Source organism: Caretta caretta, chromosome 10 (genome assembly GCF_965140235.1).
Source record: "Caretta caretta isolate rCarCar2 chromosome 10, rCarCar1.hap1, whole genome shotgun sequence".
Taxonomy (NCBI): domain Eukaryota; kingdom Metazoa; phylum Chordata; order Testudines; family Cheloniidae; genus Caretta; species Caretta caretta.
Genome location: NC_134215.1, coordinates 84,305,160 through 84,322,500, shown reverse-complemented (window position 1 = coordinate 84,322,500; position 17,341 = coordinate 84,305,160). Strand labels below are relative to the sequence as shown.

General features: G+C 47.8%; 2 long non-coding RNA genes across 4 annotated transcripts in view; both read left to right on the top strand.

The window, feature by feature from the left end:
* The window catches only part of LOC125643403 (uncharacterized), a 3,917-nt gene extending 1,508 nt beyond the window's left edge, over window positions 1-2,409 (top strand). Inside the window, exons 2-3 of one of the 2 annotated variants that reach the window (XR_012670399.1) lie at window positions 1,274-1,427; window positions 1,864-2,409. This is a non-coding gene — a long non-coding RNA (uncharacterized LOC125643403). Of the gene's footprint in view, window positions 1-1,273; window positions 1,439-1,863 lie in introns of both variants that reach the window. The other variant, XR_007358717.2, reaches the window with a different exon arrangement.
* Window positions 2,410-5,039: 2,630 nt separating this feature from the next.
* Window positions 5,040-14,297, top strand: LOC125643402 (uncharacterized). Of its 2 annotated transcripts, XR_012670336.1 has the most exons (3): window positions 5,080-5,545; window positions 6,233-6,328; window positions 13,334-14,297. It is a non-coding gene; the product is annotated as an uncharacterized LOC125643402 (long non-coding RNA). The 2 variants fall into 2 exon arrangements; XR_007358716.2 differs by lacking the exon at window positions 6,233-6,328 and having other exon boundaries at window positions 5,040-5,545.
* The last annotated feature ends 3,044 nt before the right edge of the window (window positions 14,298-17,341 follow it).

The window sequence follows — 17,341 nt, the reverse complement described above, 5'->3', positions numbered from 1 at the left end:
TAATTTTTATTGCCCTTCTCTGTAGCTTTTCCAATTCTAATATATCTTTTTTGAGATGGGGGCAACCAGAACTGCACACAGTATTCAAGATGTGGGCGTACCATGGATTTATATAGAGGCAACATGATATTTTCTGTCTTATTATCGATCCCTTTCTTAATGGTTCCCAACATTCTGTTCGCTTTTTTGACGGTCGCTGCACATTGAGTGAATGTTTTCAGAGAACTATCCACACTGACTCCAAGATCTCTTTCTTGAGTGGTAACAGCTAATTTAGACCCCATCATTTCTTATGTATAGCTGGGATTGTGTTTTCCAGAGTTCATGACTTTGCATTTATCAACATTGCATTTCATCTGCCATTTTGTTGCCCAGTCACCCAGTTTTGTGGTCCACCGTGCTAGGCATTCACATCTTACCATGCCCCATTAATGTGTTTAAACCTGAATGGACCATAATTACAGGCAGTCTTTGTGGTTTCCTCCCCTGAGGCCTGACTCTAATCAGATCAGCAGTTGCATAGTTGAGTACAGAGCATTGTTTGTCAGTGCTAGAAATGGCTGAGCAGCTCATTGACCTGGTGTTGGCAGCCAACTTCAATGTGGTCCCATCAGGTGGAAACACTAGCACTTGGAAAGCGGTCAGGGAACCTTTCTGCCACACCAGCTGTCCCCGCTGCACATCACAAGAAAGGCTTTAAAGATGTTTTGCTGCTCACTTGGGACTTGTCTACACACAAAGTCTGACTGGACACTCTTATTCCGGAATAGTTACTGCGCTTTAAATTCATGCCCTATCTTATGTCAGAATAGCTAGACAAGCCCTTTATCTTGTAGCTCGAAAGCTCATCTTCTCTACTTTGCATAAGGGGAGAAGGTTCTACCGAAGCAGGCTTTCTATTTCAGAATGGCTCCCGTCTTCTAAAACTTACACCATGCTCTTCATCCCCAATCCAGTTTGTCAGCTTCAGGTGATCAGGGACAGTTTGCCAGCAGGCAGCCTGGAGGGAGGCAGGCTACTCCTCCGGTTACCAAAAATGACAGCAATTAGCCGAGCTGTCACACAACAAGGCCCCCAGAGGCTAGGCCGTGGAAGGTCAGGCCGAAAGGACATTTCTGTGCTTGCATGTGTGTCTTTTTGGATCCTAGATGTTCTTGATACTTGTGATTAATTAATATTGTTGATTGGATAAGCTGAAGTTCTGGCTAAGTAAGTGGAGTCACTTTACTTTCTAGACCCTGTTTTATGTTGCTTTGTTGACATTTCTCCATAGTAGACCTTGGGTGACCCATCCTGGAGATCTAAATATTGTACTCCTGGCCTTATTGGATCCCGCACTGCATCATGCTGACTTGTAGTCCAACGGGGGAACCCAACCCATAAAGGAGATTAGGGACATGAGGCCCCAGAACTACAAGTCCGATGAGGTACTGCAGAGGTATTTCCATTTTTTTTTTCAGATGTAATTTTTCAAATTTTTAATGTTCTTTTTTATGAAGAGTCAAAATTTTCTACAGAAAGATTAAATGAAATTTTTCATAATCAAAAACCTGTTTTTTCCATAGAAAAACAGTTTTGTCAGAAAACTTTTGCCCAACACTCGACCCTTTCTCTTTTTTTAAAAAAGTGTTTTAATTTACTGAGGTGCAGAAACACAGATCATGGTTAGATTTCCCTGGCTCTGAAACATTCCTACTGTTCCTCTTCATCACACGTACACACCGAGACCAACTGAATGAATCACGTTTGGCATCAAGCCGGTTTTGAAACTAAGTAAATGAAGACACTGACATGCTGATGACAGGAAATCTGTTCTATTTACTTGTACAACCAGTAATGCCAATCGCCGCTTTTCCTTTCCAGCATCGTTTCGAAGGCATGCTCATCCATTTACTGGAGTCAACTGGAACCAAGAGACCAAACCCAACATTTGACACATCTTAGACTGCTTGGAAAGATTGTTTTTATATGCAGCAAAACCCAGCAAGCTTGACATTTGAAACTCACTTATTTCACTGCAAGGCAACATCTTATGCCTTTATACAGGATTTTTCCTGCTGTTTCTCAGCCCAGGAATGCTTGCTTACTGTAGCTTCAGATTGTTATGAACTGACCGGCATGAAAACAATCTATGCAGTAAGAATAACACTGGCATGGAGACTGCCGAAATCTGGATTGTCCAGGTGGGTCAGCCTTAGAGGACAACTCCTGTACCCACCCACACACTGGCTTTGTTACTCCCATATAGTCATAAGCAAAGAAGAGATGAACAGCAGTTCTCATCCTGACCACCTAAGCCACAGGAAATATAAGACTTAAAAAGACTGTTTGATGTTTAGGTTTTTTTAAATTAATTCATGTATTAAATAATAATGGCTGAAGTGCTGCAGCATGCATTAATGTAAAACATTTACCCTGCAGGGATGAAAAAAAATTATATTTTAAACTTTCATGGACTCTGAACGTTCATACAGCTGCTCCAGATACTTGAAACCTTTAATCCATCACTTGAGTGATTTTCCTCTTCCTTTCTCAGACCCTGATCGTGTTGAGTAGACTTACACTTACACCAGCTTCGTTAAGGCACCTCCTAACCTTGATTTTTTCCTGCCTTTCCCTTGGTTTGCCGGCGGAAGGAGTTCAGGGGAAAATGAGTTGATTGGTGTCCAAGGTTCTGTTTCGAATGCCTGGAAGTCAACGGCCCCTTTAGCTCGTTCTTCCTACAGCTGTTATCCCGTGGCTGCTGTTGCACCACGTAGGGGGGCGGTTAGAAAGGGGTTAAAAGCAGTCAGGGGAGGCTGGTTGGGTGAACAGCCGCAGGTGTGGCTGCACCCAATTCGGCCACAGCTGACCCTGATAAAAGGGCAGGCTGAGGGAGTGAGAGGACCAGGCTGCCTGGGAGAGCAAGCAGGGTACCTGGGGCAGAGCAGGGCTGAGGATCTCTGGCCTGGTGAGTCCCCAGGCTGAGGCCTTGCTAAAGGCCAGGGGAGGTACTAGGGCTGCAGGGAGGCAGCTGGGGCTGGAAAGGCCGCATATCCAACCCCCCGGCCGATGATGAGCGTCCATTACAGACTGCAGTTTGCCCCTGAGGAAGGGGCTAGATAAGGACTGGCAGTGGGTCACTGAGGCGAGGTGGGCTTAGGGGATTGGGTTCCCTGGGGAAGGGAGACCCAGAGTGTGGGGGCACTGCTGTGGGGCAGCACCCCAAGGTACGGGGCACCAGGATCCGGGAGGGACACAGGGCTGGAAGTGCTCTAAGTGGTGGAGGTCGGGAAGAATCAGGCACTGGTAGGAAGACTCTGGCCAGCAGGAGGCGCTCTGAGGCTGGAACTGAGCTAGTTCCCAGAGGACCAGCAGGAGGCGCCGCAGCGGTGAGTGCCCACCGTGCTGCACACCAATAAACCCTTCTCTGAGCCACAAGAGAGGGCAATGGTGGCAAGTCATCTTCCAGAACTCTCTTTTCCACAGTGCCGTTCTGCCTGTGTTTCACTGAGTTGCCTCCATTGTTTGGACCTTGTTCTGTATGGCCTCTGATGAAGCCATTGCTTGTCCCCATTAAATACCTCCTTTATTCTTTCACATCTCTGATTCTGGGACCTTGCGGGGACACCCTAGGGGTTCAGAGCTGCACAATACAGGAGCTGGATATTTTCAGTGTTGTGGCCTGGTGGCTCATGAACCAACTGTGGTTCTTCTCTTTCTTTTGTGGAGGTGACGAAACCGCTACGGCAAAGGCGCACAAAGCGGAACCGCTGCAAATCGCCAATGGTCAAGTCATGGTTTTCGGTAATTCCAGGAAGTGGGGCACACGGGGTTGAATTAGTGTTGCACAGAGGTCCCTGCGGTTCAGAGGGTAACACGCTATGTTACTCAGGAGCAGCGGGGGTGGGCGAGTCAGTCCCATGGAGCGTGCAAGACCCCACACAGCCCTGCACTAGTCCCTGGAGTGCATCCAGTTCAGAACTCTTCTCTTTGCTGCCAAGGCTCTGGGCAGCTCTGTCCCGGCCCGCTGCCCCTTGCAGCTGGTCACACACCACGCCCTTGTTCTGGCTCCTCGTGCTTCCATTCCTGCTTCTGCCCAGGCCCTTACTTCCTCCTGGCTCCTGAGCTCCCAAACCTTCTCCTCTGGTGCCCCCGTCCAAGCATGTCCTCTCCTCACCTGTTCGCTAGGATACCTCCCACCCCTCCTCTTTCCTGCTCCTCAGACCCCTTCTTTCCATTCTCCTTTCCCCCAGCAGTGACTCCCTGTGAGTTATTTAGAAAGATGACCTGCTCTCTGAGCATATGTGTTGTGTCCAACACACCACCCAGTGCCGCACTCGTACATTCCTCCATCCTCCGCCGGTCCTTCCTCTCTTTGCTGGCTGTGTCCAATCGACATTATACACTCCTGGGCAGGCCCATGGCCACATTCTCTCTCCATGCACCCGGCACGCCTCTGGCCCAGGCGCAAATGGCAAAAACAATGGGGACACACCCGTGGTACCCAATATCGACAAACCCTGGGAGTTGACAGGGAGTTGGCTGCCCAAAACCCCAGACCATGTCCCTCCATCTTCTCCACATTCTTTCCTGCCTTGCCGTGTTTCCTTCCTGTCTTCCCTTCCCTCCCCCCTTGCACGAAGATACAGTTCATGTAAAAGAGACAAAGCCCCACCCCAAACCCTATCTAAACAAAAAGGAATTTTGGGACTTCCATGCGACCTGCATGCTGCTTGCTCTGCTTGCACCACAGACCCCTGTGTCTCTCGCCTGTGCTGTGTAGTCTCTTTAGGGCACGGATGGGTTTGTATAGCCCCTAACACAGTGGTGCCCTGCTCTTGATTGGGGCCCTACCATAATACAAATAACAGCAATGCTATCTTTCCTGTGCTCCTCTAAACTAGTGCTGCTTTCTCAAATCTTCAAAGGCGCATGGGGCTCAAGGGACTCATCGTAGGAGGTATGGATATCACAGTGAATGATTTATGAGCTATTTTGAAAACAGAGTTGAAGCCCCTAGAGCCAAGCTGTCTTTTCTTTCTAAGCATTATCCCAGAACTGCACGTTCGCTCCAACGCTGGAGCACGTGGAATGATTTTTATAGCTGTAGCTAGGGTAGAGGTTGCCAAAACAGTCCTTCAGCTTTAGTCAGCTGTTTGCCAAGCAGGCTTCTCGCTGTCGTGGGCTGGAAGAGCGTGTTGTAGCTCTGGGTCACTCCGCACCGACATTGTCAGCACTTCCTTGCTGCCCTGCTTGAAATGCCGGCTGTTCCCAGAGCCTGCAGAAATCTTCCCTTCCTGGGGGCAGCTTGGCTGGTATTTATTAGTATGTGATCTCACGTTGCTAGCCAAGATGCAAAATGCAATGGGAAGCCAGCTGCCAGGTCCTCTCCTCAGTAATGATCTTTGTGAGAGGTTCCAGGTTAATGCATCAGTGTGGACGGAGAACCAGGGACCAGGTCCCTAAGAAAGGAGTATGACATTTGGACTGGCATTCAGCATTACAAGACCCGGGGCTATTCCTCGTGGCTGTCTAAGACCAGCTCAGAGGCATGGACACAGAGGTAAGGGCTTGATTTTTGGAGGTGTTTGGGTGCCTCGCTGCATCTTTAGGAGTCTAAAATATCTTTACAAATCTAGTCTAACTCCCTAGGGAAGGGCTCCTTCTCTATTGCCAGGGGATAACTAGCTCAGATCACGCAAAATGGGCAAGCAAAAGTTTCAGAGACTTACAAGTGGAACAGGGGAAAGCCAAACTAATGATCACTGAAGGCCAATTAATGTCAGTTAGTGCTTGGCCACCAGGTGCACTGAGCTACATCAACGGAGAGCTCAAGAAAGTAGTGTGGGAGTATTGCATAGTGCTGGTAAGAGCCAGGGTGGGCTGGCTGGAGATTAGACCAAGCCACGTGCTTTTCTGGTTTGTGCTAGGCATGCTTTTCCCTTCACCCGGCTCCTTACCCATTGGGCCCTGCAGCAACCACCCGAGCAAAGGGGTGGCAATTCCTGTGTGCAAGCTCTATTTTTCATGCTTTTCAGGCTTATATTTAAGGTGAGTCAAAGAGGCTGGAAACCCCCCTTGAAGCCATTTTAACTTCCTCTGTCCTGGCTGGCCTGACGAATTACAGCACTGCTTACAAAACTATGAAATTAACACTCTACAAAGTCAGTGCATTAATTAGATGGATTAAAAACTGGCTAATTGATAGATCTCAAAACTAATTGGATGATGATTCCCCATTTACAATTAGGGTGTGTCTACTGAGGTCCTGCAGGGAGCTGTTCTTGGTCCAGCGCAATCCAATGTCTTTATCGATGATCTGGAAGGAAATGGAAAATCGCTGCCGGTAAAGTTTGCAGATGACACAAAAATTGGTGGTTTGCTAAATAGCAATAAGGTCAAGTCAATTCTACAGAGCAATCTGGATCTTCTGGGAGCTGGGCACACTGGAACAAAATGCATTTGGATACACTGAAGTGCAAGGTCAGAATCCATCAGGGGACAAAGAATGTAGGTCACACGTATAGGATAAGGAATGTACTTTGGAAAGCAGTGACGTAGAATAGGACTTGGGGATCCTCATGAATAACCAAGTGAACATAAGCTCTGAGTGGTGCAGTGGCTGAGAGCTAATGCAATTCTTGGATGTAAAAACAGAGGGGTATCAGGTAGGAGTAGGGAGGTCGTATTAGCTCTGTCTATGCATCAGTGAGATCATTACTGGATACGGTGCCTAGCTCTGGTGTCCACACTTCTAGTAAAAGGAAATTTGATAAATTAGAGAGGGATCAGAAAAGAGCTACACGAATGATTTGAGGTCTGGAAAACTTGCCTTACAGGGAGAAGCTAAGTAAATTCAATCTATTCAGTTTAACATGGAGGTTAAGAGGCAACTTGATCACAGTCTGAGAGTATCTACATGGAGAACAGAAATTTGATTCTAGAGGGCTCTTCAGGCTAGCAGACAAAACTATAACAAAATCCAGTGGTTGGAAGCTGAAGCTAGACAAATTCAGACTACAAATTAGGTGCAGATTTTTAACGGTGTGGGTATTAACCACTGGAACAATGAGGTCAGAAGGGAATGGACTCAATGCCATCTGAAGTTTTTAAATCAAAATCTCATGTCCAGCTTAAAGATCTGCTCCAGCTCAAGCGAAAAGTACGGGCTTGAAGCAGGATCCCCTGGCAGACCGTCTCTGGGCTGCGTTCAGCAGGGGCTCAGGTCAGAGGACACTCACTTCCAGCCTTGGAATCTAGCACTCAGTGCATTGATTGCAGCACGAGGAGCTGCTCAGTCACTCAGGGCAGTGAGCGCATACACACCTGAGAAACAAAGACGCCTCAAGCCTGAGTCTTCTCTCCCCAGTGCGGGTACGAATTGAGGTGCTGGGTAGCTGTGGGTGAACCTCAAAAAGCTGGGTGCGGAGAGACACCCCTGAGTGCCCTCGATTTGTTCATTACTGCTGGGGAGCTTTGCAGGAGGCGGGTGTTTGCAGCAGGGCCTTTTAAAGGGCCAGTGAATCTCTTTTTCATATCTCCCATTGAACCCAGTAGCCCTGTTCTCCCGTGCTGCAGTCGCATGAGCATTTCTAGGGTTACCCTCGCGGGCAGTAAGTGGCTGCTCTCCTGGTACCCACCACTTCTGGGAGCCCTGATTCTCCCGTCTCTCCTGGATCAATGTAAAGCACTGAAGTGAGTGAAGTTCTGCTGGGCTGAGAGGAGACCCCAGCCCTGGGTGGGCACACAATGGTCTGGATTGTCCCGTGGCAGGCGGAGTGACAGCAGCCTGTAAGTGCTCTCCTCATGCTGGGAAGCTCGCTGCCGGGTAGAGCTGGTGGAGGCTGCAGAGCTGTCTCCTGGGCCAGCTGCTTTCCCTCCCCCTGGCAGGAAGGGAGGAAGGAGTCATATCAGAAGTGTGCTAGGCAGGGTGCATGGCGGGCAGGGTCCCTGGGGCTCCTTACCACAGCAGCGTTAAATGTGAGCTCTCATTTGGGCCAGGGTTCTGCAGCTTATGCTCCAGGACCTTGGATGCAGGTAAGAATATGGCGTAGTGTATTTGTCCAGCCTACCATGCGCTGGGGACCAGCAGGGAGTCTATTCAGGACTCTAGCTTTACCAGCTGCATTTTGTTATTACCGATAAACATAGACAGGAAACTTGGCTTTCAGACCCAAAGTGCCCACCAGCCTATGGGCATCACCAGAAATCAATAACAACACCCCATTGCCCTGGGCGTTATGGCTGTGCACCCCAGGGAGAAGGGCTCCTCAGATTGATCAGTCTGATCTCCGAAATGAACATCAGGAAGAAAGTGAAACATCTCTCTATTACTTGCACTGCCTGCCTGAAGTTCCTAACTAGGTCATGTCACGTATGCAGCAGCCATGGTCGAAGTCCAGTAACCATCTGAGTGAGCAAACTGATGTGAAGGGCGTGATGGGTGAAATGCTGGTGCCGTGTGCTGGCATAATCCTCCTCAAAGACAGAAATATGGATGGACTGGGAAATGCCAATCGAAAGTGCTTGTACTAGAAAGCCACTGGCTTAAAATAAGTAATTGACATTGTGACAAAGTTCTTCCTCTGCCTTGGTGGGTCCTGCGCTTATTGGTGGATTTTCTCGCCTCAGAGGTTCACGGCAGCCCTCAGTTTGGCCACTTTCGTGGCTCAAATCTGCCGTTCACTCAGTTAGCCTCATCACTGGCCAGCATGGAGAAAGGAAGAAGAACAATCCCCGCAGTCTCTGCTGATCCACCTAGTGGATTGGGGAACAGGCCAGAGACCTTCCCCCCGGTGGAACCCACAATCCAGTTCAACTCCTCCGGTATCAAGTAGGGAGTTGGGGGGATGGGGGGAACCCGGGCCCGCCCTCTACTCCGGGTTCCAGCCCAGGGCCCTGTGGAATGCAGCTGTCTAGACTGCCTCCTGGAACAGCTGTGTGACAGCTACAATCCCTGGGCTACTTCCCCATGGCCTCCTCCCAACACCTTCTTTATCCTCACCATAGGACCTTCCTCCTGGTGTCTGATAATGCTTGTACTCCTCGGTCCTCCAACAGTACGTGTTCTCACTCTCAGCTCCTCGTGCCTCTTGCTCCCAGCTCCTCACACATGCACCACAAACTGAAGTGAGCTCCTTTTTAAACCCAGGTGCCCTGATTAGCTTGCCTTAATTGATTCTAGCAGCTTCTTGGATTGGCCGCAGGTGTTCTAATCAGCCTGTCTGCCTTAATTGTTTCCAGAAAGTTTGTGATTGTTCTGGAACCTTCCCTGTTTCCTTACCCAGGGAAAAGGGACCTACTTAACCTGGGGCTAATATATCTGCCTTCTATCATTCTCCTGTAACCATCTGGCCCGACCCTGTCACAACATTAACCTACTAGCAAGATAGCAGGGACAGCGGGGGCATTACTTCAGGGACAACTCGCAGGAGAGGTAACTGCATGACAGCGAGGTGGCTTCAAAATGTTGATATCAATACAGAGCTGATAATTAACATAACTTGGGGGGGGGAATATTAGGTAAGGAAGATGCTTCTCTTCCATGCATTGAAACAAAATATATGTGTCCTAGAAGCAGGGGAACTGCGAGTGAGATCTGAAATGAACCAAATTAAGAGAAAAATTCAAGTCCCAAAGCAGGACGAGTAGAGGGGACAGAGGACTCCTCATTAGACCTTATGAAAGAAAGAGTGAGCCCCATCTTCCTTCAGCTTCGCACCTAGGAGGTGGTTTCTTTGGGGCATCCTCCCCCTGGGGAAGAAGCAAGCAAGGGGGATGTTTTTCTTCACCTAACTGAAGAGAGAGAATTTGGTACCCAGGATCCAAGAAGTGGGAGTTATGGTGGCAGGTTTTTCCCAGATTTTTCCACCCTCTTCCTGTTTTATGCCAATCCCTTTCCCTACCATTTTTTCTGGAGACGAAGTACCTAATATGCATGTGCTGAAGACGAAGCCCTTAAGCACACGGGTAAATCCCACTGAAGTCACTGAGATTATGCATGTGCTTAAATTCTTTGTTGAACTGGGATGGACTTGAGCACGTCTGTTTGGCTGATTTGGGGTCTAATATAGCCCTGCTTAGTGTAGTCAATGAAGGCTGCCTTCATCCATGTAGGAAATGGCTAGTGCTCAGATTCATACTTACTCCGTCTGTCTGCATGTAGCTTTTTCATTCCACATTGTGTCTCCTGCATTTGATCTTTCAAATTCATCAATGAAGGAGAGGAAAACTTGCAGTGAAAAGTCTTTCACATCCCCTGAAATAGCATCACTCCTCCCTCCCTTTGTGGCAGACTGCTGAATAAAATCCCCGTTATTACAGAAAAGTCACTTGTAAGATACAGAAGCCGCACATAATGTCTGAAAACTCACCCTCAGTAAGGCTTTCTTGTCTCAGGTGGTGCTAAGAGCCAAATGCCAGTTCATTGTTACCTCCAAATGTAACTTTGGAGCCACACATAACTTGGTAAGAAGCAGTGGCTTTACTCCTGTCTATTTGTGGATAAAGTGTCACTAAGAGTTGTGGATCTCACCGTGCTAACCAGGGATCTGACTGGAATCAGCCGTTTTCAAGAAGAGAAATAGATTTCTCCTCATAATGCGCCGCGAAGCACAATATTTTCAAGCTTCTTAGCAGATGGATCAGGCCCGCTCAGTAGATCTCAAACTCATCAGCTCCCCGACAGCTCAGAAAACAAAACAACGGTTTGAGTCTCTTGGTGAGAGAAGGGCATTTCTAATCCAACTAGCTCCATGCCATGGTCTGGTGATTTAAAACACCCAGCACAGTATTTGATTCGTGGTGTTGGAAGGGCCCCATTCTTACTCCTATCTTGCCGCGTTTGGTAGTCTCATTTTAGTGGTCACATAAGGAGCAACACAAAGGAAGCCATTTGTTGTGCACAGTAACAAGTGTTATTGGTCCTATAAAACCTGGTAACTATGCTACATCCTCTTGAGTGCCATCTGTTTGGCCCTTCTCTATTAACTCACCAGTGATGCGTACAGCCATAAAACACTCCCATAACGCCATTGATTTTGGCTGAGCTGCTCGTGCAAAGGGAGGCAGAGAAACCATCTTCGGGCCCAGTCACGCAGAGCAGATCCGTGGGGTCTGGGGCTGTGAGAGTTAATGTACACCATTTCTGTTACGCTGCCAGGCCGGAGTGGGGGGCGGGAAGGTTCCAGGAGCAGGGAGAGAGGCCTGAGGAGCATTGAGCATAACTGTAAAACGTGTTTCCAAAGCCTCCTTCATTTAAAAAACCTCTTTCCTGAGCCCCATGTGAAGTGCTGCACAGATGTGACCCTTCCTCAGGAACCGACTGCTAGTGGAAATGCACAGGCGTAGTACCCCCTTCTGGCACTGGCAACCCAGGTTGTCACCTAGCACCACTGACCCAGAAAGGGAGGGAGAAGTTGCCACGGTCAGGGAGGGATTCAGGTTCCCTTCATGACGACAATAAGGTGCCAGCCCAGCCACTGGGACAACACGCAATTCAAACTTCTGCCTGACCCATTAACCCTAGTTCTGTTAACGACCACTCCAGACTGAGGAGGAGTTAGGCCGCAGAAGGGGACAGAGCGTGGCATGCCCAGCGGAGAACTGGTTTTGCTTTGTGTTTCGGGGTTCGTTCAAACTTGAAACTCTGAGTGAAACAAGGGAGTGATGGGAACCCACTCAGATGAGGTTTTCACTAACTCCAGTGGGGCTTCCACAGCTCCAGTTTCTAGCCTAGTTTCCAGACAAAGGCGTTTGGCTAGCAAAGTGTTACTTCCTAGGGGCTCCTCTCGTGAGAGCTCAAGTGTTTAGCTGAGGCTGGTTTTTAGTTCTATCCAAACTCATTCTCCCATCACACCTGGGGATGAAATGGGGACGCCCCGGTAGCCAGTTCAGCTGGCTTTCTGGAACCTTTGCAAGGGGCTGCCGGCGCAAAGCAATGAGAACGGGGCCAGAATCAGAATCCGCATCAGAACTGCATTTCAAGGCAACAAAATCCACCCTCTGCTGTGCGCTCTGTCCGGGAGATTCTGTTTGATAGAATTGCCAAAGAAATGTCACGTGAGTGTGTTACTATCCAGTGCAATAGGATTTAGTAGAAAATTCCTTCTTTTCAAATGAAATTGATTTTGTCTCCCCCCATAGTCCTGGTTTCAATAGACCAGCAGTTTGTTTAAAGTGCTTTCCTCATGACAGAAAATCTATGGGAAAGCAGCAGCGTGATTGACTATTCTGAAAGATTTTATCATCAGTTCTCACCCACTGCAAAAAGCAATTTATTTTTAGTGAGCTCTGGGAACTGAGCAGTAATATTTTTAAAAAATTCATTTTTTTTTTGTCACAGAGCCTGTAGTTTTGTCACTAAGTTGTTGTTCTTTGCAGCCTATTTGTATTCCAGACAATACACTGCTGGGGATGATCCATGGATACAGGGCCTGGGTTTTAAAAGGTATAATTTTCTAACACTATAACTTTAAACACAGTCAGGTAGTTAATGCAGAGCAAATGCCTCAGGCCCCAGCCCTGTAAACACGTACATCCATGGTTTAGCTTTACTCACACAAGGAGCCCCGCTGAAGTCAAGGAACAATAGGCGGGATGCCGGAGCCATGGAGATGAGAGTGTATTAATGAGGAGGAGGTGCAAGACAGACACGCGCAACCCCCTCAGAGGGTTATAGACACCAGGGATCACTTGGCCACATCTTGCAGGCAGGTGGAGCCAGCCAGCCAGAATCCTCTCTGCCCATCTCTCCTCTTTAGCTGAGCCATGAGCCAGCCAGTCCAGTTATCTGACTGTCAAGCTCTCAGGATTTTCCCACGGCTGGTAGAAGATTCTGGCTGTCTGCCTTCCCGCCTCCCCACCGATTCCTTCATGGTGTGTTCAAAGTGACCGCAGTCTCTCAAACCTGGTGAGGGTTCCTGTCAGCCTGCCCACACCTCTTGCTCCAAGGGCTCACTGTTAATGCCCTGGGTGAAATACTCTGCATGCCTTGCTGTAACCAGCTGTAACATAGGTCCCCATCCAAGGGGACTCAGCCATTTCTACCTGCGCTCCTAGTTCCCCCACAGGGTCCAAATGGGCAGGAATACCCTCAAGGGAAAAATACAATAAAAACTAGAGGGATTTTCATGGGCACCTAAAGGCTGAAATTCAAGCAAGTGAAATTCATCTCTGGGTGTTTTAAAAACTTTTTCTTCATTTGGGGCTGTGATTCCGAATGCAAGGCTGCCACTCTGACTAGCTGCTAGCTTGGATTCTCCCCCAGTGCTTGACTGCACTGCTGTAAAGAGAGAGATTTATAAAATATCCTCTCGGAGTGGAGATGTAACCCTTTGTATCTCGTTAACAGATGGTGCCCAAGCAGCTGGCAGATGGACCTGGTGTGGTTTAATTGCACTGCTAATATGTCCTTTCCAACTATGAATCACCACATTTACAAGCAAGCATGTTGGCCGGTACAGAAAGAATACAGCTGTGACATTCCATTCCATATTCCCTAGGAAAATATGCTTACAATATGAATACGACATAGCGGAGATGTACTTTATGCACGATAGCTCATGGGAGATATCACTGGAAAGGTTCTGATTTACTGAATGTGATTATCCAGTTTGTATGCCTGTATCATTTCTGTATTTGAAGTTAGGAATATTAACTATGTATCTGTATTTAAAATGTGCTACTTTGGGTGTCACCCCCAACCAGCCCTTCAGGTACAACAATGGAAAAGCCAGACAGGGCTAATAGGCCATTAGCAGAGACAATGGACTGTGAAAGCGCTTAGCCTTCCTGTGGACGCTGGAGACAGCCCATGAGCCATGGCTGCCACAGTCCTGCAGAGACATGGGTCTGAGTCACCTGGGGCTGGATACCTCTCCTCCCCTTTTGGAATGCCAGTGGTTTTCCACTAGAAGACAAAGGGTTCCCTGCCTTACACAAGAGCTATATAAGGCAGGAGAGTGACATCATCATGGTTCTCCTCTGTCTCCCCACTCGAAGAGACACAGAAAAAGACCTGGAAGCAAGAACTGAACAGGGCGGAAGAAGGGTTGAACCCAAGCTGGAAGGGCATCGAGCTTGTGAGTCTCAAGAGGGAGACCAGTGTAGCTGCCTTTCAAGACTTTCTGTAATCTGCCTGTAACAATATCTAGGGTGAGACATACTGTTTGTTACCAATTTCTTTGGTGAAACTAGCTTCATTTGCATGTTTGGTTTCATTTGCTCAGTAATCTGGTTTGTTCTGTTTGATTCCCCTTTTACCACTTAACATCTGCCTTTTGTAGTTAATACAGTTTGTTTTGTTTATAATGTAACCCAGTTTCTGTCATTTCTAACTGGGGGCGGGGGGGGGGGGTGAGAAGTTGTGCATACCTTCCTCCACACTGAGGGAGGAGGCGAATTTCATAAAATACCTTTGGGTCTGCACTCCAAGAGGGGGGGTCACCTGAGTGCTGGAGCAAGTCCCTTAAGCTGAGTCTTCCCAGAGCTGATCTGCAGCTGGGTGTGGCCCTGCCTGTGTGTGTGTGTTAGAGGAGATTTTACTAGCCTGGCTCAGCAAGACAGGTAAAAGGGGGCCCAGGCTGGCAGAACAGGTAAACTTAGTGGTATCTCAGATGGCTTCCTAAGGGGAATAATGCATCACAATGGCCGCTGCAGCATGCTGCAGCTAGAGGAAACCCAGATTTTAAAATCGTACCTTCCCATCCATTAATTCAGTGCAGGAAACCAAAAACGATCGCAGCTGCTGTTTATTCAGGCTGTACAGCCAGCCTCAGGTTTAGAAGCACATATTCTGTAGAAGATTTATGGCAAGGGATAATAGCTTGTTTCCATGTACTTATGGAACTAACTTCTTACTTCATCTTTGGCCCAAAGACCTGGAATAGCCGTAGTGTCACCAAAAGAGTACTTCAGAATAAAATACTTGATCTCACACTTTTTTAACATTTCAGAAGAATCTACTTTAGGGAGGTAAAGTTTTCCTAGAGCCTGTTTTCAGTGAGCAGGGTATTAGGAGAGAAATCTGTGCATTGAGGTTTTGTTTTGTTTTGACAATAATGAACAGCCCTTGCTGTACCATGATATTAGCTGTATGTAAGGCTACACACACACACTGATGCAGCATATATGCTAACATGAACTTCGTAAGCAAAAAAGATCATAGAATTTCATTGAATTGGTTAAATGATGAAAAATGATATTTGTGAATAATTAATTAAAGAAAAATGCCAAAATTCATCAGATAATTTATCTGAAAATAATTTGACCCACTTTAGTGCTGAATAAACACTCAGGGCCTGATTCAAATTCACTCTCAGGCCCTTTTACACGGCTCTGGCTCTGCACTCCCACTTTAAGTCCCCTTTATACTCTAGGAGCCTTAGTGTAGATGAGAATCAGGCCCTCGGATCTCCATTTCGGGAGCACAGAATACATATCGCAAGTGTTCAAGGCAACAGTCTCTTCTTCACGAAGAATGTAACTGGTGGGCCAAAAACTAAAGTATGTTCTCCATGTTTCCTACTCTGTACATTTCCATGGAAGAAGAAAAAGATACATCTTGCTAACAAGCTTTTTAGCTGTGCATAAATCATAGAATCATAGGACTGGAAGGGACCTCGAGAGGTCATCTAGCCCAGTCCCCTGCAGGACTAAGTATTCTCAAGTCCATCCCTGACAGGTGTTTGTCTAACCTGCTCTTAAAAATCTCCAATGATGGAGATTCCACAACCTCCCTAGGCAATTTATTCCAGGGTTTAACCACCCTGACAGGAAGTTTTTCCTCATGCCCAACCTAAACCTCCCTTGATGCAATTTAAGCCCATTGCTTCTTGTCCTGTCCTCAGAGGTTAAAGAGAACAGTTTTTCTCCCTCCTCCTTGTAACAACCTTTTATGGACTTGAAAACTGTTATCATGTCCCCTCTCAGTCTTCTCTTTTCTAGACTAACCAAACCCAATTTTTTCAATCTTCCCTCAGAGGTCATGTTTTCCAAATCTTTCGTCATTTTTGTTGCTCTTCTCTGGACTTTCTCTAAGTTGTCCACATCTTTCCTGAAACGTGGCGCCCAGAACTAGACACAAGACTCCAGCTGAGGCCTCATCAGTGCTGCTTAGTATTGTTAATAATACTATTGGGAGGAGGAGTGCTAAGAAAGTGGCCCCTTACTTCTGAAATACCGTGTTGGCTACCCTAGCTCCCAGGGCCACGCCATGGCCCAAAGGGCTAATGCCATCCTTCGGTGCATTAAACAGAGGAATCTTGAGTCAGGTAGGGAGTTTTGTGACCTCTGTATCTGGCACTGGGATACCGCCTCCAGCTCTGGTGCCCACAAGTCAAGTAGGATGGTGGTGGATTGGAGAGGGTTCAGAGAAGAGCCCTGAGGCCGATTAAAGGATTGGAAAAACCTGCCTTACAGTGAGAAACTCAAAGAGCTCAGATGACAGCTTATCAGACAGGAGGCATGAGGATTTGGGAATCTGTCTGCACAGTTTAGTAATTCAGTGTGAGATTATGAACTTTCTGCTCATATCGATACCAAACTGCCAACTCCATTGTGAACGTGGGGGCAAATTGCCCTCTCTGTTGGGCTGTTACCTCCATATCAGACTGAAATGCCAAGGCGTCGTGATGCCAGGCTGGCAAAAGAGGGTAATTAACTTGGTTGGCCTGCTATTCAAATACAAACATCCTCCTACACAATAGACTAGCTCCTAACCAGAGGTCACCTGGCAGGGGAGGGGTCACCTAGCAATGAAGTCACCCGGTAGAGGTTTGGGATCACCTGAGGCTGATCCAGGAGTCACCTGACGGAGGGACTGGGAGGTTATAAAGGGCAGGGCCTGAGCTTCAGCCATCTTTACCAGCTCATGAAGAGGGAAGCTGCTGCAGAAGCCTGGTGAGGCAGGGGAGCCCCGCCTACCTGAACCCAGGTAGTCTCCCAAGGGACAGGTGAGCTGAGGGAGGGGCATTGTGTTCGGGGGCGGGGGCTTTTCTCTGTGATCCGCACTTGGTGAATTACAGCGATACTCAGACCTCAGGGGTTCAGGAGCCAAATCAGTGATCAGCATTACCCCAAAGAGCCACAGGAGAGTGACCTCATTGTGTCATAGCGCTGGAGATTCACGTGGAAATATTCCATTGCTATTTATTATTCTCACAGGAAAATGACTGCCCAAGTCGTAGTATTTTACCTACAGTTGGTTAAGAATGCAGGAAAAGGCTCCTGATGGTTAATATCCTGGGCTGCAAGGAGCTGCAGAAGACACATTAAATAGCCACTTGGGCTTGCGGGCCTCGGACCACCCCGGGTGCATGACGCTGCATGCAGGGCATGTTAGAATCTTCTGCAAAGCGTC